The sequence below is a fragment of the Tiliqua scincoides genome, chromosome 4 (genome assembly GCF_035046505.1).
Source record: "Tiliqua scincoides isolate rTilSci1 chromosome 4, rTilSci1.hap2, whole genome shotgun sequence".
NCBI classification, from domain to species: Eukaryota; Metazoa; Chordata; class Lepidosauria; order Squamata; family Scincidae; genus Tiliqua; species Tiliqua scincoides.
The window spans coordinates 218,483,017-218,505,659 of record NC_089824.1 but is presented as its reverse complement, the minus strand read 5'-3'; the positions used below and the strand labels follow the sequence as shown (position 1 = coordinate 218,505,659).

Below are 22,643 nucleotides of genomic sequence, written 5' to 3'. Positions count from 1 at the left end.
TTTGTAACGTCCATTGAGAGGTCCAGTTTGAAGACTGGGAGGAAACAGTGTCTGGAGCCACAGCTAGTCAGGGTTAACAACTCTGAGCTAGATGGACTGGTGTGGCTCTTGATGTAAGACAGCTTCATGTTTCTGGCCTCCATGTGCTTGGTAGTGTATTTCCTTCTTGACAGAGCTGGCCTGTGAGGGGGGATGGAGGTTGCCTTCTGCCACTATGTTCAGCGAGTCACACTTAATGCATATAATCTGCTGAGCATCCCTCTTGCCAAGTAGGTTAATGACATGGTCAATGGTAGCCGAACAGATGGCTGGCGAAAGGGTCGATATCTGTTCTACCATTAATGTCAACGTGGCAGCACAAGTCTCCTCCAGACAGACACGCCAGCTCCATCAAAGGTGTTTGCACTGAGAATGGGTTCAGTTGCTCTTTAGCACACCAGAGTACTTAGCTCTCTTTGCTGAGCAACTATCATTCCATAATGGGACCATATGAAGGAGCCAGACAGTTAATGAGCACATATAATATGGGCTGTGTACACCTGGAATTTTTTTTTGCCAGACTACAAAACTCCACAGCAATGATTGTTCAGTAAAAATTGAAAGCTGCCATTGACTGTGATTCCAAGATATGGATAGAGCAGGGGTGGCCAAACCACAACACATAAGCCATGTGCAGCTCTTTGACATATCTTGGAAATATGTTGGCTAAGCTTCTTTTTGCATCACAATATAAAAAGAAAATCAAATATTTTCAAGAATTATGATTATTTACCAGGTATAAACTGAGAGTCCACTGGATTAAAACACACGTTTAACCCATTTCTGCCCAGCCCAAAGATGTACTCATTTTATCCCTGTTGCATATATGCAACATTGGGCAAAAAATGGCTTAATGTTGATGGTGAGTAAATATATTTAAAATTTAAATGCTTCTTAAATATTACGGCTCTCAAACATCTGAAGTTTATCATGTTTGTTTCTTACATTAAGTGTATTTGGCCACCCTGGAATAGAGCAATGATGCTGTAGACTTTGGCTTCTCTGTGGTGTAAAGCCTAGATCAGTGTTTCTCAAACTGTGGGTCAGGACCCACTAGGTGGGTCGCGAACCAATTTCATGTCATTCATTTCAATATTTTATTTTAATCTATTAGATTTGATGCTACCTTGGTATGTAACTGAATTTGGGGAAATACAGATCTGTACTTTTAACAGGCTACTCTGTATATGTTAGTCAATGGGGCTTACTCGTGGGTATGTGTGGATGGGATTGCAGCCCAGGATTGTTAAAAATTTTCCCTGCTTGATGTCACTTCCGGGCATGACATAACTTCTGGTGGGTCTTGACATTCTCATTCTAAAAAGTAGATCCCAGTGCTAAAAGTTTGAGAACCTTTGGATACTCTTTGGATGGTAATGCTGGTTCCTAGTCTGAAAGTGCCAATAAAAACAGTGATGGTGTGCCTTTAGTTTTTTTCTGCCTCTGCAAGTTATTTCTCCTTTCTCACCTCCAGGGTGGGCCTTCTCCCAGCCTGGAGCTTTTTATTCTGATCAGGTGTGAGTAGGTGTTAGTAGCTGGTATGTGGATGAGCTCATCCAAGTACCACATCCTGTCAACATTCAAGCTTCCCTTGTCATCCTATTGGCACCATCCCGGTCTCTAGTGCTTGGTTTCAAAAGCAGGAGCTTGGAAATGACATTTCATCCCCATGAGAAGTTGAGGACAGTCTTTGCCAGTCTCCCCCCATGTGCACACCTGATGTGTACTTTGCAGACATTGTCATCCTTCCTCCCAGCAGAGGGGGCTAAAAACTTGGCTGATGCAGGCCTTTGCTCACGGGGGGGGGGGGGGAGAAACTAAGATGAGTTACACAAAGGGGGCCTTTTTGCTCTCTGGCTGTGTCTGGTTTGGCAACAGATAAATAGGCCTGCCTGACAGATGTGGCTTTGGGTGGCTAAACAAACGCACTGCTGCTGCCTTTTATGAGAGCAGAACGCAGCCATTTTGGGCAGCTTGGCCTGGCTGGCTGGCAGAAGCATTTGACCTTTCCTTTAATGTAAAGCTCAGCTGGTTGCCAGGCAAGTTTTGTGTCCGTTTTGTGTGTCTTTCAGTGGGCATCACATTAAACGGAAGCAACTGAAATAATTCTGTGACAAATGTCATGGCCCTCCGTCCTTGGAAAAAGGAGAAAGAAGAAAGACTAGGAGGAATGGTGATAAGCTGGAAGTATCGTCTGCCAAGCCGACAGCTGAAAAGAGGCAGAACAGGAAACCCCCAGAACTGCCTTGCTGGGCAAGAACAAAGCTTCATCTAGCCCAGCCTGGTGACTTCAGCAAACACCTGACTCTGCAGATCTCAGTCCCTGCAACAGGAAAAATACTTCCAGTTTGCACTTCCTGGTACTGATTGGGGCAGGGCCATAGCTGGAGGGGGGCCAGGGTGGGCGTTGCCCACCCTGACATTTACAGGTCTTTGATGTTTCTCCATACTTATCCTTTCATTTTGCACACCAGTATATATAGCGGACATAATTGCCCACGCTGAAAAAATAGTTGCCTACCCACCTCTAGAATACTGTCTATACAGGCCTGGATTGGGGCAACATGGCCCCTTGAAAGTCTCTTCATATGGTTTGATTTGGGGGGGGGGGGCTTAAGATTTTGAAAGTGTACACCACAATGTAAAGTGTGAATATGACATGAAAACATCACACATCTAAATCAGTGGTTTCCAAACTCTGGATTCTACCCACTGGTGGGTTGTGACCTATTTTTGGTGGGTCTTCAAAGGATGATGGAAAGATCAGATAACTAATTGCCTCAAGCCCTGAGGCTATTCAAAAATCAGATACTGTAGTTACGAATTACCCTGCAAAGAGCTCAGTTCCTGCAGTTTGCTAGATTGCTGCTAATTGCCCTGCAAGGAGCTGAGCTCCTGAAGTTTGCAAGCATGTGTAAATAGAGAGAGATAAATGTTTGTTTGACTCTTTTTTTGTGGTTATTATTACTTTGAAATAAATGAATACAATATTTCTTTCTAGATCTCCTTTTTTAAAAGTCTGGTAAACCTAGGTAGGTCCAGATAGAGTAAAAAGTGAGTCCCAGAGCTAAAAAGTTTGGGAACTACTGGTCAAGACACACTTGTCAGAGTCGAGATTGGCTGCAACTCCTTGTTGAATGCTTGTTGAAAGCTAGTTTTTTTTTCTCTTTTTAAATTGCATATTATGTGAAATGCACTAACATTCTGAAGGGTGGGGTTTTTACAATTTATAGACATATACTGGATAGAAGAAATGTTGGGTTTTACAAAGATTGAATGTTTTGGATTGCTAGAAAGGATTAAATCTTGGCTCCAAATAATGAACAGATTGTGAGAAAGAGTAATTTAAAAATCAGGGCATAAGTTCATCCAGAAGCAATGAGATTTTTGCAATCAAATGTGCTATCTGAATTCAGTGGCGGAGCTGTGTGACTGAGTGCACTCCGGAGACAAAATGGAATGAAGATCATAACGTAAACCTTACTTTTAAGGGTAAGTTGTCTCTTACATAATTGCATTGTCTTTCAGCCAAACCAAGAGTTCATTCCAGGCAACTCTCCTTGGAGGCTGTTGATGGGCGGTGTTGATAACAATTGGGATGGCAGCCTCTCTGTTCCCTTAGTAACCAAGGCAGAAAAAGCCACAGCAGTCTCATGGCCAAGGGCATAAAAGTACTGGAAAGACTGACTCCAAACTTCATCCTATCCCATCGCCCCCAAATGCATTTGCTGAAGATCTCATTGTTTGTTACCAAAAAATTAAAATGAAATTGAATTTGCCCAAGTTTGCTTAGGGAACAGGGAGGCAAAGGCAGCTGCCTAATTTCTTTAGAAGAATAATTCCTTCCCGAATCTCCATCCATCCTATATTGTACTGGTGGCAATTAAGCCTCTGATTCCACTGACTCATGGCTTGGAATGCTCAGTTGTTCAAAGCCATATTCAGTTGTCTTTCGAGACTGAAGGTTGCCAATACCAATAGAGTCGTGGTAGATAGGGAGACTAAGAGCAGGAAGCCGAGAAGTCTGAAGGAAGATTATAGAAGAGGCAATAAACTTAAGAAAGTTGAACCTGAAGGAAGAGCAGGAAGAAACGGAGGCTTGAGGAACTGGGCAGAGGGAAGGGAATACCAGGGCAAGAGGGGGCTCCAAAGAAACCTCATAGCAGTGAAGTCTCAGAAATTGTGGGCTCTGAGTCAGGAGGAGAGTTAGGGAGGCATGAAAGTGGATGGAAAACTGCTCCTGAGGCCAAGAGACAGGAACTTCACATATGGGTTGGAATTAATGCTTTGGCTGCAGGCTTTTAGCAATATAGTACTGAGATCTTCAAAATGTTACAGTTTACTTGATGGAGGCCTTATTTGAACATCCTAATAAATTTCCACTGCGTGGGTCTATTCAATGTCAGCAACACAGCGGCTGCCTGCTCTGCCAAACCCTTATTTGGTCAGCCTGAAACTATGCAGAGTCAGCATCGCTTTGCAGAAGGGTTGCCAACTAGCTGGGGCTTGGGGGGGGGCAACTTCAGATGAGTGTGTTCTTGTGCCTGACAACAGCTTAGTCTACAGAGATCGGCAGGGCAGCTGAAGCTTTGCTGCCTGAAGATCCAAACATTGTCACCTGCTCATGTCTGCCTGTTGAGCTCCCACAAAGGCACAGGACAGAAACGGATAAAAAAATAATTTGTATTGTATTGGCAACCTTCAGTCTCGAAAGACTATGGTATCGCGCTCTGAAAGGTGGTTCTGGCACAGCGTCTAGTGTGGCTGAAAAGGCCAATCCGGGAGTGACAATCTCTTCCACACTGGGAGCAAGTGTAGTGTGTCCCTGGTCTGTCTCCCTGGCTATGGGCCTTCCTTCTTTGCCTCTTAGCCTCAGACTGTTGGCAAAGTGTCTCTTCAAACTGGGAAAGGCCATGCTGCACAGCCTGCCTCCAAGCGGGCCGCTCAGAGGCCAGGGTTTCCCACTTGTTGAGGTTCATCCCTAAGGCCTTCAGATCCCTCTTGCAGATGTCCTTGTATCGCAGCTGTGGTCTACCTGTAGGGCGCTTTCCTTGCACGAGTTCTCCATAGAGGAGATTCTTTGGGATCCGGCTATCATCCATTCTCACGACATGACCAAGAAGCCAAAGCAGGCGTCTCTGTTTCAGCAGTGAATACATGCTAGGGATTCCAGCACGTTCCAGGACTGTGTTGTTTGGAACTTTGTCCTGCCAGGTGATGCCGAGGATGCATCGGAGGCAGCGCATGTGGAAAGCGCTCAGTTTCCTCTCCTGTTGTGAGCGAAGAGTCCATGACTCGCTGCAGTACAGAAGTGTACTCAGGACGCAAGCTCTGTAGACCTGGATCTTGGTATGTTCCGTCAGCTTCTTGTTGGACCAGACTCTCTTTGTGAGTCTGGAAAACGTGGTAGCTGCTTTACCGATGCGCTTGTTTAGCTCGGTATCGAGAGAAAGAGTGTCGGAGATCATTGAGCCAAGGTACACAAAGTCATGGACAACCTCCAGTTCATGCTCAGAGATTGTAATGCAGGGAGGTGAGTCCACATCCTGAACCATGACCTGTGTTTTCTTCAGGCTGATTGTCAGTCCAAAATCTTGGCAGGCCTTGCTAAAACGATCCATGAGCTGCTGGAGATCTTTGGCAGAGTGGGTAGTGACAGCTGCATCGTCGGCAAAGAGGAAGTCACGCAGACATTTCAGCTGGACTTTGGATTTTGCTCTCAGTCTGGAGAGGCTGAAGAGCTTTCCGTCTGATCTGGTCCGGAGATAGATGCCTTCTGTTGCAGTTCCAAAGGCCTGCTTCAGCAGGACAATGAAGAAAATCCCAGACAAGGTTGGTGCAAGGACACAGCCCTGCTTCACTCCACTTCGGATGTCAAAAGGGTCTGATGTGGAGCCATCGAAGACAACAGTGCCCTTCATGTCCTTGTGGAAAGATCTGATGATGCTGAGGAGCCTGGGTGGACATCCGATCTTGGGGAGAATCTTGAAGAGGCCGTCTCTGCTGACCAGGTCAAAAGCCTTGTGAGATCTATGAAGGCTATAAAGAGTGGCTGTCGTTCTCTGCATTTCTCCTGCAGTTGTCTAAGGGAGAATACCATATCAGTGGTGGACCTGTTGGCTTGGAATCCAAACTGCGATTCTGGATAGACGCTCTCTGCAAGTACCTGGAGCCTCTTTAGTGCAACTCGGGCAAACAACTTTCCTACAACGCTAAGGAGAGAGATGCCGCGGTAGTTGTTGCAGTCACCCCTGTCACCTTTGTTCTTGTACAGCGTGATGATGTTTGCATCCCTCATGTCTTGAGGTACTCCACCTTCTCTCCAGCAGAGACAGAGGATTTCATGCAGCTCAGTGACGATGATCTCTTTGCAGCATTTAGGACATATCAAGAGGATTTCATGCAGCTCAGTGATGATGATCTCTTTGCAGCATTTTAGGACTTCAGCAGGGATGCTGTCTTTTCCAGGTGCCTTGCCAAAGGCAAGGGAGTCCAGGGCCATGTGAAGTTCTTCTAGGGTTGGAAACGGATAAAAAAATAATAATGTTAGCAATTTTAACTAGTAGGCCTTATTGCATACTCCTGCCTACAGTTCTGGTTGTCTCATATCAAGAAGGATATTGTAGAGCTAGAAAAGGTGCTAAAGAGGGAAAGTAAAATGACCAGGGGCTGGAGCAGCTTCCCTATGAGGAGTGGCTGAAGCGCATGGGGCTCTTTCATTTAGCAAAAAAGAGACTAAGTAGGAACATGATAGAGGTTCACACTACTGTGCATGTGGACTACTACTACTACGTGGACTAAGCAGAGAGAGGGAAGTTTCACTCTCTTAGGCTGCAATCCTAACCACACTTTCCAATGAGTGTGGTTTCCAACTAACCACACACACCAATGAGTAAACCCCATTGAACAAAATAGGATTTACTTCTGAGTAGACCTGGTTAGGCTTGTGCCTTCATACTACTAGGTCATCCAGTGAGTGACACTGCCTGGCAAGAGATTCAGAACAGACAAAAGAAAGCACTTCAACAGAATACCCCACTATTCTGTTAGTGGGGCCCATCTAGTCCCTGCATCTCACAGTGGCCTGTAGCACTGTAAATGTGCACAGGCACTGAGTTTCAGAGCTTTTGATGAAACATGACCACCACGCTTCTGTGCAAGAACACTTGCCCCCTCCTCCTTTTTCTCCCTTCTCTCCTTTCTCATCAGAAGAAAACCTTGGAAGCCTTCTGTGTCATGAGAAGTTGGAAGGCTTGAGGCCCTGTGCTGGGAAAGACACAGGGATGAGTCATGAGTTGCAGATAAGAGAGAAGCAAGGAATGCACTCTTCTGCCTGGGAAAGAGGAGTGGTGAAAGGTAACTTAGACATTGCTTTTGTATTGTTAATGAGAGACAATAAAAGGCTAAGGGGCGGGCTTAGTAAAGGAGTCCAGGCATTTCGCCCCTGGCACTCAACTGAGCATCCTAGAGGGCAGGAGGTCTGGCCTAGAGAGTAGAGCCTCCTTCTACTTGTGGAAGATAACATCCACAAGGTCGCCAGTTTGGGCGACCTTGGAGCAGCTGACAAGTTGAAGCGGAGCAATTCCATCTGCTCTGAGCGTGGGAGGATGGAGGCCAGAATGTGAAGCCAGATCGGAATGAAACACCTTGAATGTAGTCGTTCTTGAAAGAAAGAACCTTCTTTGAAATTGTAAAAATCCCTATTTAATAAGGGATTTAATAAAGCCTGCCTATGTAAACCGCCTTGAATAAAGACCAAGAAAGGCGGTATATAAATACCTGTTGTTGTTGTCAATGGGGTTGTTATTATCCTAGCCTCCTTGTCCTTCTTTGTGTCAACTACAGTGATTGCTGTAGTGATTGATTGCTACAGTGGCCCACCAGATTCGAAGGGAGCACACAAGAAAAACAAGAGACCTGCATCCTGGTGGCCTCCCTTGCATAGGGTAACACCAGATGCAACACACAATGGCTAAACAGAACCTTCCTGTGCAGCAGCGGCCGTCTGCCACTGAGTACCAGTTGCTGGACGATAGTGGGGTGGAAGTAGGGCCCTCCTTTCATGTTCTCCCTGTGCACTTCGCAGCCCCTGTGCACTGTGTGGCTGTTCACTGTGGGGGGGAAAGGATGGTGCCCTGAAGAAATCCTGAATCCTGCAAGGCACAGTTGGGAGATACTACCAGGGTTTGTGGCAGGGAAGTTTCAGCATGAGTTCCTTGGCCATTAATTCCTCAAAGCTTTTGCTGCACAGACTGCAAGGAGCTGCCTTGTCCAGAGTTGGACCACTGGTCCCCTGACATGGATCAGTCTTGCCAGCACAGGCTGACTATCCACCATTTCAGGCAGGCATTTTCCTTCTGCCTAAACTAGGGGTTGAACTTGGGACCTTCTGGGTTGTTCCTCAGGCAGAGCTACAACCCTCACCCCCCCCCCACAAGCAGAGGGAGGGATCAGGCAAGCATATGACTCAGAGTGATGAAGTAGTTGTATGTAGAGGGAAACCTTGGGGCAAAGATTAACCCCTCGCACAAGGGTAGAGTGACTGGAGAAATCTCCAAAGAGCTTGCAACTTAGGGCCATATCTACATTTTAAACTAGGGATAGGCAACTGGTGATCTGGGGGCTCCGTCTGACCCACCTCAACTTCTGGTCTGGTCTGGTCCCTCTCAGGCCATCTTGATATTGGAGCCCAGCCTGCCCAGTCTCTTCTGTGCCTCAGCAGCCCTCTCTCCAGTCCAGGCATGGGGCGTTTCAAGATTCTTTCCAACTGATAACAGAAGCTATGGGTCGGTTTGGCTGAGGTTGCAGAGGGTGGCTTGTTCCAAGTTAAGGAGCAAGAGCACATCACTTCAGTTTTGCCCCCTCCCCTTGGTGTGTTGCCCCTGGGCTTGCCTAATGACACAGGGCTGGAATGTCCAAACTGAACCTTGTCTGCTTGGGCTGAATACTACCTTCATTAGTAATATTTAAACCAGGTGGTTAGGACCTGCTTGTACATTCCAGCCCTGTGTCATTACGTGAAGAAAGGCTGGTGTGCACTTGGGGGGAGGGGGTAGAGTGGGGCATTACATAAGAAGAATCCAGCTGGATCAGGCCAAGGACCCACCTAGTCCAGCTTCCTGTATCCTGTATGGTTGTAATCATGGGGGACCTCAATTATCCTCATATTGACTGGGTCAATTTGTGTTCTGGTCACGATAAGGAAACCGGATTTCTTGACGTGCTAAATGACTGTGGCTTAGATCAGCTAGTCACGGAGCCCACCAGAGGACAGGTGACTCTGGATTTAATTTTGTGCGGTACGCAGGACCTGGTTAGAGATGTAAACGTTACTGAGCCATTGGGGAACAGTGATCATGCTGCGATTCGTTTTGACGTGCACGTTGGGGGAAGAATACCAGGCAAATCTCTAACAAAAACCCTTGACTTCCGACGGGCGGACTTCCCTCAAATGAGGAGGCTGGTTAGAAGGAGGTTGAAAGGGAGGGTAAAAAGAGTCCAGTCTCTCCAGAGTGCATGGAGGCTGCTTAAAACAACAGTAATAGAGGCCCAGCAGAGGTGTATACCGCAAAGAAAGAAGGGTTCCACTAAATCCAGGAGAGTGCCCGCATGGCTAACCAGCCAAGTTAGAGAGGCTGTGAAGGGCAAGGAAGCTTCCTTCCGTAAATGGAAGTCTTGCCCTAATGAAGAGAATAAAAAGGAACATAAACTGTGGCAAAAGAAATGTAAGAAGGTGATAGGGGAGGCCAAGCGAGACTATGAGGAACGCATGGCCAGCAACATTAAGGGGAATAATAAAAGCTTCTTCAAATATGTTAGAAGCAGGAAACCCGCCAGAGAAGCGGTTGGCCCTCTGGATGGTGAGGGAGGGAAAGGGGAGATAAAAGGAGACTTAGAGATGGCAGAGAAATTAAATGAGTTCTTTGCATCTGTCTTCACGGCAGAAGACCTCGGGCAGATACCGCTGCCCGAACGGCCCCTCCTGACCGAGGAGTTAAGTCGGATAGAGGTTAAAAGAGAAGATGTTTCAGACCTCATTGATAAATTAAAGATCAATAAGTCACCGGGCCCTGATGGCATACACCCAAGGGTTATTAAGGAATTGAAGAATGAAGTTGCAGATCTCTTGACTAAGGTATGCAACTTGTCCCTCAAAACGGCCACGGTGCCAGAAGATTGGAGGATAGCAAATGTCACGCCTATTTTTAAAAAGGGAAAGAGGGGGGACCCGGGAAACTATAGGCCGGTCAGCCTAACATCTATACCGGGTAAGATGGTGGAATGCCTCATCAAAGATAGGATCTCAAAACACATAGACGAACAGGCCTTGCTGAGGGAGAGTCAGCATGGCTTCTGTAAGGGTAAGTCTTGCCTCACCAACCTTATAGAATTCTTTGAAAAGGTCAACAGGCATGTGGATGCGGGAGAACCCGTGGACATTATATATCTGGACTTTCAGAAGGCGTTTGACACGGTCCCTCACCAAAGGCTACTGAAAAAACTCCACAGTCAGGGAATTAGAGGACAGGTCCTCTCGTGGATTGAGAACTGGTTGGAGGCCAGGAAGCAGAGAGTGGGTGTCAATGGGCAATTTTCACAATGGAGAGAGGTGAAAAGCGGTGTGCCCCAAGGATCTGTCCTGGGACCGGTGCTTTTCAACCTCTTCATAAATGACCTGGAGACAGGGTTGAGCAGTGAAGTGGCTAAGTTTGCAGACGACACCAAACTTTTCCGAGTGGTAAAGACCAGAAGTGATTGTGAGGAGCTCCAGAAGGATCTCTCCAGACTGGCAGAATGGGCAGCAAAATGGCAGATGCGCTTCAATGTCAGTAAGTGTAAAGTCATGCACATTGGGGCAAAAAATCAAAACTTTAGATATAGGCTGATGGGTTCTGAACTGTCTGTGACAGATCAGGAGAGAGATCTTGGGGTGGTGGTGGACAGGTCGATGAAAGTGTCGACCCAATGTGCGGTGGCAGTGAAGAAGGCCAATTCTATGCTTGGGATCATTAGGAAGGGTATTGAGAACAAAACGGTTAGTATTATAATGCCGTTGTACAAATCGATGGTAAGGCCACACCTGGAGTATTGTGTCCAGTTCTGGTCGCCGCATCTCAAAAAAGACATAGTGGAAATGGAAAAGGTGCAAAAGAGAGCGACTAAGATGATTACGGGGCTGGGGCACCTTCCTTATGAGGAAAGGCTATGGCGTTTGGGCCTCTTCAGCCTAGAAAAGAGACGCTTGAGGGGGGACATGATTGAGACATACAAAATTATGCAGGTGATGGACAGAGTGGATAGGGAGATGCTCTTTACACTCTCACATAATACCAGAACCAGGGGACATCCACTAAAATTGAGTGTTGGGCGGGTTAGGACAGACAAAAGAAAATATTTCTTTACTCAGCGCGTGGTCGGTCTGTGGAATTCCTTGCCACAGGATGTGGTGCTGGCGTCTAGCCTAGACGCCTTTAAAAGGGGATTGGATGAGTTTCTGGAGGAAAAATCCATTATGGGGTACAAGCCATGATGTGTATGCGCAACCTCCTGATTTTAGGAATGGGTTAAGTCAGAATGCCAGATGTAGGGGAGAGCACCAGGATGAGGTCTCTTGTTATCTGGTGTGCTCCCTGGGGCATTTGGTGGGCCGCTGTGAGATACAGGAAGCTGGACTAGATGGGCCTATGGCCTGATCCAGTGGGGCTGTTCTTATGTTCTTATGTTCTTATGTTCTTATCTCACAGTGGCCCACCAGATGCCTCTGGGAGCACACAAGACAACACGATACTTGCATCTTGCTTCTCCATACATGATAGGCTGCCCTCTGTTGCATGTCTCCCCTTGTACACCTGTTTTCTGTGTCCACCTCCTGCCAGGGGGCAGTTCCACATCACCTGGACTGGGGAAGTGTGAAGCAGATTCCACCATACCTCAGTAAGCTCACACCATGTCACAATGCAACACTCGGCGCAGGACAAGGGGTTGACAACGCCATGCATTGGCGATGTGAACGTCCCCTTAGCCAAGTCTCTTGCTCATGTGATCCCTTGACTCCACTGGTGGGGACGATGCTAGCATCCGCTCACATAGAAGCCCCTTCTAATTCAGGGGCCTGGATTGCCTGCCCACCTGGAAACCCCCTTGAAGTGGGCTTGAGGTGTTGCAGGGGTGAGAAAGTCACTCCAACCCTGCCCTGGACGAGTCTGCCTCTTTCTCCGTCCTATTGCTCCTGCCTGCAGGCTCCAGCCTGCTCACTGATGCTGGTGGCCCTCTTTCTTCTGCCTGCGTCTTCCTCCCCCCAGCCCCCCTGTGACCCCTCTTATGCCCCTCCCTGTCATTTTTTCCTGCTCCCCTGGCATGTTGCTCTTGCCTCTTGTCTTCCACCCATGTTCAGTCAGGGAAGCACAAAACACGAGTCCCCGTGAAAAACTGAACAGGGCAATCAACCACGAGTTCAGCATCATGGCTCCCTGCAATCAATTTGCGCATTAATCTATGCATGCCATACTGCTGTCCAAGGCGCAGGAGTCAGGGTGGAAAAGAAAGTGACAACTCCCTCTATGCAGGCGCTGTGCTCCCAGTCACCCACAGCACCACAGTTCCTAGGGTTCCTAAAGAGCAAGCGCATAGGAATCTACGAAGCTGCCATGCTCAGGCTCAGACCAGTGTTACCTACTCTGACTGGTGGTGGCTGTCTGGGGTCCTTTAACTAGAAATGCTAGTAGTTGAACCTGGACTTCTGCATGTGTAGTTGGTGCCCATAATGTGCAACTGAAAACCTACAGCATAGCCCTGCTGCTCCCACCTGCTTGGCTTAGGGCAGGTGCAAGTGTTAGGTGCAACTTTTGTTGTGACTGCATGGACAGGGTTGCCAACTTTATTCTGGGCCCTGCTCCTGTATCTTAACAGCACTATTAGTCTAAGCAGGTCATAGCACTTTTTGATGTTGTGAAAAGCTTCCTTTGTCAATTTAGGCAGATATAGTAAAAGCAGATAAAGACTGTTTGCAATAGTTGACAACTATTCTGGAAGTTACATATTCTTTGAGCAATATAAAATGCCTATTTTTCTTCTTTATCTTCTTATCAAAGACTCCTCTCTCTCTCTCTCTCTCTCTCTCTCTCTCTCTCTCTCTCTCTCTCTCTAGTCTTTATATAGTTTTAAAGTGTGTTGATGTAAAACTTCAATTTTTAATGACTTCCAAATGCAACACATCATGTGATACCACCCCACCACTGGTGGACCACCAGTCCCCATGTGCCCCCCACCCCAACTTTCACATGTATAACAACTGGGTGCCAGGTAAGAAACTAGTCAGGCAGATATTCAACAGATTTCACCATTTCTCATCATGGCATATCCATAACATTGGATGTGGCAGAAAATACTTTGATAGCACTGGGCAAACTACTCAGATGATCCAATTCCTTTCTTTCCTCGGCTTGTTTGTAGGGATATTGCAGTCACAAATGGGTTAGTTAAACAAGCTCATGTTTCTCTGCCTCTTTTCTCTCTGTGTGTGTGTTTTCCTCCCCTTGGCTCCCACTAACTCTTGCGAAAACATTCAGACTAAAAATAACTTTTGTTTAGGTTATGAAGAAGGAGGAGCAGCAGAATTGCCTATGGGATGTTTGAGAAATAAGAGGTACAGAATGTTCGGTACCATTTATCAGCACATAATTCAATTTGTCATCACCAGGGTCTGTGTTTCACTGTGGTCATGACCACTGCATCTGGGCATCACCCACATCTATGGTTGGCAACCTTCAGTCTCGAAAGACTATGGTGTAAGCCTACAGCACCCGGTATTCCCAGGCGGTCTCCCATCCAAGTACTAACCAGGCCTGACCCTGCTTAGCTTCTGAGATCAGACGAGATCGGGCATGTGCAGGGTAACTGCCCACTCGGAAAACTAGCATGTCAGGGAGAAGGGAGCCAGTCCAGCCATGGCAGGCAGCTGTGCAGGCCTGATTTGAAAACCATTGAGCTGCCTTAAGTCCAACAGAAGAAAGGTTGGAAAGGTTACCTATCAGTATGTAAAACACAACCTGAGGCCACCTGGTGTCCCTCTTAAGGTAGAAGGGAATGCCTGGATTGGCCATCAGCCATGGCCAACTCAGTTGTACAGCAGCTCAGTGGCAGAGCACTAAGTTTTGCAAGGAGCCTTACTGCAGTGTGGAAGGGGCCCCTTCCCCTCCCCTCCTCTCCCCTTTGAAGTCTGGTGTCTGGTCTGGGGTCTCTATTTTGCCCCCCCCCCAGCCTGGAATGGCTGTGAAGGGGAGGGTGATGGCCCCTTGCACACTGTGGTGAGGGACAAAACTTAGTGCTTTGCACCCTCTCTAGCTACACTACTGCAGCCAGCCCAAAGCCATAGTGATCCTGTGCTGGAAACTACTAACTGAAGTCCCTCTTTTGTAAAGAAACATTTAAAATGTGCCCAAGGCTGTTGATATGCTGATCTGACCACTGCCTGCTCCAAGGTCATTGTAGATTAAAGCCTTGTTCTGATAACAGGTCTTTCAGGAACTGGGGGCACTTTTCAATGCCTTCTGATCCCTGGTGCTCAGAAATGCAGGCTGCTTTTGCATATGCAGCACCTCTATCTGGTCATCTGACCAGGACCTTATGTGCACCATAGCCTTGGGCTCACTGAGGCAGTAAACCTGCTCCCCACCAGCCCCTGCTGGTTTGCTGCAAACAGTAAAACAGGGGTAGAGGCAGTAAAAGTTAAAAAGAAAACATTTTATTTACAGTTTAAAATGTGTCCATCTCTGTTGGTAGTATAGGTCCTAAACTTTGGAACAGGGAATCCTGAAACTGGCCCCTTTGCAGGAGTGTGAGAGCTCATGGGGTGGTCAACCCTATGTGGTTGGCAAAGCTCATGAGGAAGTTCCTGTCTGCTGGGAGGTCAGGAGAGAGAGGGAGGGAGAGTAGACACACACCTCCACAGGTCACCCAAGACAAGAATAAAGGTCTGAGGCAGGTCGCCTCTGAGTCCCCTGTCTTCTGGACTAAATGCCTGGTTCTCCAGGGTCCTGCAGACAGTGTTGTACAGTTAACTGGGGTGGCTGACAGCCAGAAACAGAATGGTACATTCCGCATGCTGGAAAACCCCTTGATCAATCTGCCTGGTTTAGCAGGGTTCTGACATTGTCATTTACTTTAGTTCAATGATTAAAGGAGGCCAGCTGACTCCAACACCTTGCACCTCAGGGGCCTTCTCGCCCATGCCCATTTTGTGTGATTTCCTGTTGCACAACTGCACCCACTTGAACTTGACTTCTGGCAGCAGGCCAGCCTTCCCTTGTCCTCAGGCGACCTCCTTAGCTGCATCTACATTTCAGAGTCTTTCAAAACAACTCCTATGATCAGGGCTCCCCCCCACTTCCATATTTCCACAGGCAGACTCTTGAGTGCCTAAGAGAGAGAGAGAGAGAGAGAGAGAGAGAGAGAGAGAGAGAGAGAGAGAGAGCATAACCAAGATGCAAGGCAGTGGCATAGAGGCTAGAGGAGCTGCAAAGCACTAAGTTTTGCAAGGAGCCTCACTGCAGTGTGCAAGGGGCCCCTCTCCACCCCTTCAGAGCCATTCCAAGCGGTAAGAGCAAAATGGAGGCATACATCTGGCTCCATAGGGGAGGGGGAGGGGCCACTTGCACACTGCGGTGAGGCTCCCAGAAAAACTTAGTACTTTGCACCCCCTCCAGCTATGCCACTGGTGTACGGGCTAATCCGTGGCTTGACGCATGCACTCAGTTGGAGTAGAAATGAAGGGGGAGGAGGCTGGGTCACGAAGGGACTCACTATGCACTTGTGGGAAGGGAGCCTGTTGTCTACCACAAAGACCCTTGATACCAGAATGCCTCTGAAGGGGCAGAGATGGTTTTTGTTACTAAGCAGATTTCATATGCTCTGCAGAGGCATTCCAAGGATCTGCATCAACTGGTGCAGGGCTTACCTGTTTGAACTCTGCATTCCAGAAGCTTGGGAATGATGTAATTGTGTCTCCCCCTGACCTTCCGGGTTGGTACATAGATTTTAATGCCATTGGTTGTAATGCCTCTGTTCAGCAATCTCCCGTTCTCTCCAGATCCAGTTGCTTCATGTTCTCTCCAGCAAGCAACAAAAACACAATTGCTGGCAAGAGCGCAAGGCAGCGGGGCCTGGAGAGGGCCAAAGATCACCAAATGGAGGATCAGGCAATGCGGCATCATCCCCCTCTTGCTTGAGCTCAGCACTCTGGATGCTTGGGAGTGACATAATGATGTAATTGTGTCTCCCCCAACTGTCTAGGCTATCACATTGGTTTAAATGAGATAAACCCACCTCAGGAACACCTGAGGCAATCTCTGTCTCTCTCCAGACCTTGCTTAATTTTTTCACCAGTGAGCAGTGAAAACACGGTTTCTGGTGAGAGTGCAAGACAGCTGGGCCTGGAGAGGGCTGAAGATTGCCAAAAGGAGGATCAGGCAATGTGGTGTCACTCCCTTTCGAAGGTGACACCTGTTGCCTCTCACACCATCCGCACCTCCGTCGTGACACCTCTGATGGTCAGAGCTCTTGCTAGACCAGTTAAGGCAGTGCTTCTCAAACTATCTGATGTGATGGAGTGGCCTGTCTGTTCCCTGCACTTTCAATGATGGGGACATTTCCTACTTCCCTCTTCTTCTCCCTCTTCCTCGTCTTGCTGCCTGCTGTCTTGCAAGGCTCTGTGCAGCAAACCTGAGAGACCAAGTTTCATGGCATGCCTATTGGAACTTCTTGGCTCTGACCTTTCTGGATGCCCTTGACCCACCAGAGAAGCCAGAAGCCACTGGAGCTAAGCTACAGACCAGCAGTTCACAGACCACCTTTTGAGAAGCATTGAGTTAAGGGACCTCTGTTCTAGAGTTCTAGATGTTGGTTCTCCAGGTGTTGAAAAATAGGAGAAAAGCACTCAACAGGGAAGGGGCCCAAAAGAAACTTTGTATAAAATTCCACTGGGAACACCTCTTGGGTGCTAAACTGTGACATCCCTCCCAGATAATGATATCAGGACTTCCACCTGGCAAATCTTGTTCCATACCCATAAGTGAAGTGGAAAACTGGAACTGTAGGCAGTCAGAAGAGATTTCCAGTTTGTATATGATTCACAACAGCAGCTGCTGGTTAAAATGCCTCAGCTCACTGCTCCTTTGACTGCCAAGTAGTTTCCATTGGCTCAGAAGTGACTAAGGATGTGTCTTTTAATTTCTGCCTGGAATATTAAAAACATTTGCCACACACATCTGCAGCTTATTACACCGCAGTGGGTTGATGTTATTTTGATCAGCCTCTTGCTAAACTTGTCTTGGATCACATTGCACTTTCCTTCGGTGACTCCGTGGACAGTCATTTCCTGTTCTGATGCAACATGCACTATTTAAAATCCCCTGACCGGCTCAGTGTAAAGCATGGAAAAGGCAGAAGTCCCCACGTAGGAGCAGTTTGGCCTGTTCTCAGGCTAGTATCTCAGCTGCCCCAACACATCTCCCCTCTAGGCTAAGATTCATTCAAGCACAGGAAGGGATTACACCTCCCTTCCTGCCATCTGTGCCTTCGTTTGCTCTGGATTGCAGGAGCTAAACTAATCCTGTTTTCAGACTTTCACTGGCAATTGGATCTACTGGACAGTGTACCAAAATGTCTGCTCTCTAGCTGTCATGGAAGTACTTTGACCACCAACAGCCAAAGCATCTTTCCAGGAGAGAGCATCAATGGTTTAGAGTGGCTGAAACCAAAAGCCATTTTCTATTCACTTGCATGAGGGGCCCTGGCTTCGTAGTAGATCCCTTGTCTTGCATCCAGAAAGTCCCAGGAATCTCCAAGAAGAGCTGGAAAAGTTCCCTTTTCTGAACCCCCCCCCCGCCCCAAAAAGCTGTTGCCAGTCAGTGCAGCCAACATGGTGCTAGACAGGCCACAGTCCAACCCAGAAGGCATCTTTATGCCTTTCTCTACATGATTGAGGATGGGGGGTGGGAGGGGGGAGTTTATTTTCTTAGAATCCAGGCCTTTAGTGCAGTGACAACAGCCACAAGTATGCAGTTAGTTCTTTGTAAGTAGAGCCATAACAACACCATATTTTGAACTTAAGGACGCAAGTAGGAAAAACGGGTAGGGAACTGTTGTATACTTCATCACACTCTCCCAGGGTTTTGGGGTGCTCAGAGTTGTTGGTTCTGAACCCTAGAGCCCTCAAAGATCCCTGTTCGGTAGTACTGCCACCACCCTGTAAGAGCCAGTGTCTCAGTCCAGGTCAGCTTCTTTTGTAGATCCTCAGGTCAGTTACCTATAAGGCCACATGGTCCTGGCGGGGCAGGATGTGCACCCACCACCTATCTCACCAAGAGACCAAGACCAAAAGACCCTGTCCTCCGGAAGTGGGGCTGGATGCTTGCCCTCTCAGCTCTTCCCTCCCCCCTGGAGATCTACAGCTGCATTCCATCCTTGATGGGCGTCTTTCTGGCTGCTTAGGTGCTACATTATCACCTTCCATTGAGTTGTAAATTCTTAGCAGCTAGGAACTGCAAGCCACTTCTGTGTTACTGATTTAGCTTGGTTCAAGCTTTACATGTTACTAGGCCTAAATTGTACATATTCATGACAGGGACAAGGACTCAAAAAAAGCATGCAGTGACCTGTTGCAGGCTGCCAAAACACAGCAGCTGAGAACACTCCTGAAGGGCCTGTCCAGTCCTAAATCAAAGAACAGCTGTGTCTTGCATGCTTTGGGGAACATCATGTTGTCTTTAGACAGACTGGCAACTGCCTCAGACACCCAACAGCTGGCTTAGTTGCCTCCATCCCTGTAATATCTGGGAGACACCAACCAGATTCCTCAACAGAGGATCAACAGGACATATAGGATTGATGTTGGAATCCTAGAAACTCACTGTGAGATCTTTCAGCACTCATGGCAGGAATGTCTTTGTGGATTAACACTAGAAAGATGTTCGATGAGCTACTTATACAGCAGTAGGATATAAAAACTGGGCAATGTGGTCTGAGTAAGTTGTGCTAGCCAAGCAGATTCACCACAAAGAGTCTGCATGAGAGATAACCAAATGAGTTAAACCAACTCCCCTTTTGTTGCAACCACACTGGCTACCAATTCATTTCCAGGTATAATTCATTGCAGTGGCTTAGCTAGAAGGGGTACAAAGCACTAGGTTTTGCAGGGAGCCTCACTGCAGTGTGCAAGGGGCCCTACCCAGAGCCATTCCAGGTAGTGGGAACAAAAGGGAGGCATATGCAGGTGAGGGTCCCTGCAAAACTTAGTGCTTTGCACCCCTTCTAGCTATGCCTCTGATTCAGTGACCATGTCTTCATCTGACTACTGGGGCAAACAGCAGCTCGCCAGCATTCGATAGGTGCCATTTATGATCTTTAAAAGTCCTGAACAACTCGGAAACAGTATTGTTACAAACACTCTCTTTCCCCAAACACATGTCCATCTTGGTTTCAGAGTCAGGCAGGCCTCCCTGAAGTGAAAAGGGATGAGATTTTGCTGGCTCCCAAGGAAAGGCCCCTCTAGTAGTAGTTGGCAACCTTCAGTCTCAAAAGACTATGGTATCGCACTCTGAATGGTGGTTCTGGAACAGTGTCTAGTGTGGCTGAAAAGGCCGATTCAGGAGTGACAATCCCTTCCACACTGGGAGCAAGTGCAGTCTGTCCCTGGTCTGTCTCCCTGGCTATGGGCCTTCCTTCTTTGCCTCTTTGCCTCAGTCTGTTGGCCAAGTGTCTCTTCAGACTGGAAGAGGCCATTGTGCACAGCCTGCCTCCAAGCAGGCCGCTCAGAGGCCAGGGTTTCCCACCTGTTTAGGTCCACTCCTAAGGCCTTCAGATCCCTCTTGCAGATGTCCTTGTATCGCAGCTGTGGTCTACCTGTAGGACGCTTTCCTTGCATGAGTTCTCCATAGAGGAGATCCTTTGGGATCCGGCCTGCCATCACCCATTCTAGGCTCCTCTATGGTTGATTAAATCAATCTACGGTTGATTAAATCATCATCAAAGGCCCCTCTATGGTTGATTAAATCTGGGTGCTTGAGGTCTGACTAAGGATAGCTAGCAAGAACAAGTCCTGCCTGAATGTTAAATTGAATTGCAATTGCCCAACTGGGTAGTTCCTTTTCAGACTCTAGTCTAGGCCAAGAAGTCCTTCCACCTAAGATAAGGTACCCTGAGACACTATTGTTCAGTAGAAACTTCCTGGATGGGCCATCAAGCTCTTTTCTGACCTCCTAGAAAACTCCATCAAGGCCAGGAAGCCCAAAATGCATCACTCAAGAAGCTCTCCAAACTCCTTTGTCCTGCAGATATTCCTTTGTGAAAAGTCCTATAACTTCCCTGCTCTAGAAGCAGATTAGAACAAGACATAGCACAGAAGAGTAGTTTGTTCACTCCAGAGGCAGTGGGGGAGTACAGTCTGGCTTTTCACTTTATAAGAACCTGGGAATTTTGCAGCCGTGCCTTGCTGTTCAAGGACTTCACACTCAAGCAAACCAGCAGACTAGGATAGGCGATTCCCCCCCCCTTTTGATCTCTCTCTAAAGATTATTTCTTTAATAAATTCTTTATGTTCTTTGAAAAGCTGTCTTGTGGTTACTGTTAGCCTAATTTTGAGGCACTGTGGTTCACTGCTCATCCATGTCAATGATCCCAAACCTTGTCACACTGCTAGATTTGACCTTTGGCTTGCTAATTTCCCCAATTTCAGGTATTTGTGTATGTGCGCATGACACATGTAGGTCACACATGTATATGTGAAGGAGCAGTGTTGGCAACAGATTGCCAGAGAATGCAGGCATAAGACTGGTGGAGCAGTGCTAATTAACAGTATGCCTAAAAGATTACCTCCTCAGTGAATTACCTTGCACAAGAGATCAGCAGAAGAGGCCCAGTTGTGTACCCACTTCTCTAGGGAAATGTGGTCAGCAGAGATGAGAAGGAGCGCCTAGTTGGTGTGCCAAAATCTGGTAATAAGATCCATTTTGACCCCTCTTCAATGACTGAAATCCTTACTTGATCAGACTTTTCATCTCAAATTTTCTTGATCTGACCCTCCCCTTTGATTTCATCTCCATCTGCAATTTGTGTGCTAAAAGCTGTGCTCCATCTGTGTTTTATTTTACTGCATGGCCCTTTAGGGGAGCTATCCTTTTGGACGAGAAAGTCAGCATATAAATTTGTATGAACAAATGTTCATCACCCTGCACGAGTGTCAGCAGCAGGGAAACAGGCCTGGTCAGCAAAAGAGCTCCACAAGTGCACTACCCCATATCCCAGAAGCCTCTTCAGAGCACCAGTTCCTCAGTACACAAAACAGAGGGCTTCTTAACACTGCCTGTACGAAAGGCACCAGAACAGTGTGAAAAGCCACACTCAGAGGGTTGATCATGTTGGTCTTGTAGCAACTTAAGTCTTAAATCTCTTGCAGTGGAAGCTTTAGCCAACAGTAGTCACCTTCATCAGTATCCCACAAAACCTTATGATACAAGAGACTTGTGAAATGGGCAGCCCAATCTTCTCCAGGGCTTATGGTGATTGATCTGTAAGTGTAAGTCCCAAAATGATGGAGCGAAACTTGCTCTGTTCTGCAGGTCACAGATTCCAGGGTAACAGTCAGAGACCACAACTGTGGGCAACAGTGGCCTGCTGCACTGGTAAGTCAGCTGGGAGCAGGGAACATAGGTGATTTGAGGCAGGGAGCGGGCCAAGCCAAGGACAGGAGAGGGAAGGATTGAAGCAGGAGCAGCTCAGGCTAAGATCCTTCCCATGCTCAACATGCCCCAACTTTCCAGATTTGTGCCAGCTGTTTAGCTTGTGTAGGTATGAGGAACCCACTGGAGGCCAGGTGGTCTAAGGCAGTGGTTCCCAAACCTAAGGAGTGACAGAAACTAGCCAGGGGAGCCACTGAATCCTTATGAAATCCTCTACCCTATATAATGTATAGGATTGTAGCCAGGAGTCAACCTCGAGGCAAAATCTGGAGCCGGAGTCCCTGAGGCAGTTCATGGCTGAACAGTCACGTTCTGGCAACTCCTGTGACGCCGCTGGAACCAACTGTATTGGCTTCTGCCTTTCCATTGGGCCATTTCAGTGATGTGGAGAGGGGGGATTTGCTGCATGGGTAACAGCCTATCCTCCATACCTACTTTACCCAGGCTTCACGCACTGGAGAGGACACTCTGTTCCAGAACCACCATTCAGAGCGTGACACGATGGTCTTCTGAGACTGAAGGATGCCAACATGTGTGCAGCCTTAATGGGGAGCCATAGCCAGTGGCCCAAGTAGGTCAAGGGAGCCACCAGTCAAAGAAGTTTGGGAACCACTGGCCCAAGGCGAGGGGAGGTAAGCAAAAATGGATTTTACCCACCTCTCCCAGGTCTTCTGATCACCCCCCCCCCAACTGCAACATGCTGTGTATTCTCTATCAATAGTGCTGTGTGCTATGGGCTTGCAAGGGATAGGATCATGCTGTTGAGTTGCCACGAGACTTTTTGCTGCAACACACTTAACGTGGCTATCCCAAGGCCATTACAACCCAAGAACCCTGTCCCTCCAGCTCCCCCAAGTCCAAGCATGAGGA

The 22,643-nt window shown here is 47.7% G+C and overlaps 1 pseudogene; it reads right to left on the bottom strand.

Annotated features, from left to right (window-relative positions):
• Positions 1–13,829: 13,829 nt before the first annotated feature.
• LOC136650013 (5S ribosomal RNA) lies at positions 13,830–13,948 on the bottom strand (annotated as a pseudogene).
• Positions 13,949–22,643: the final 8,695 nt, after the last annotated feature.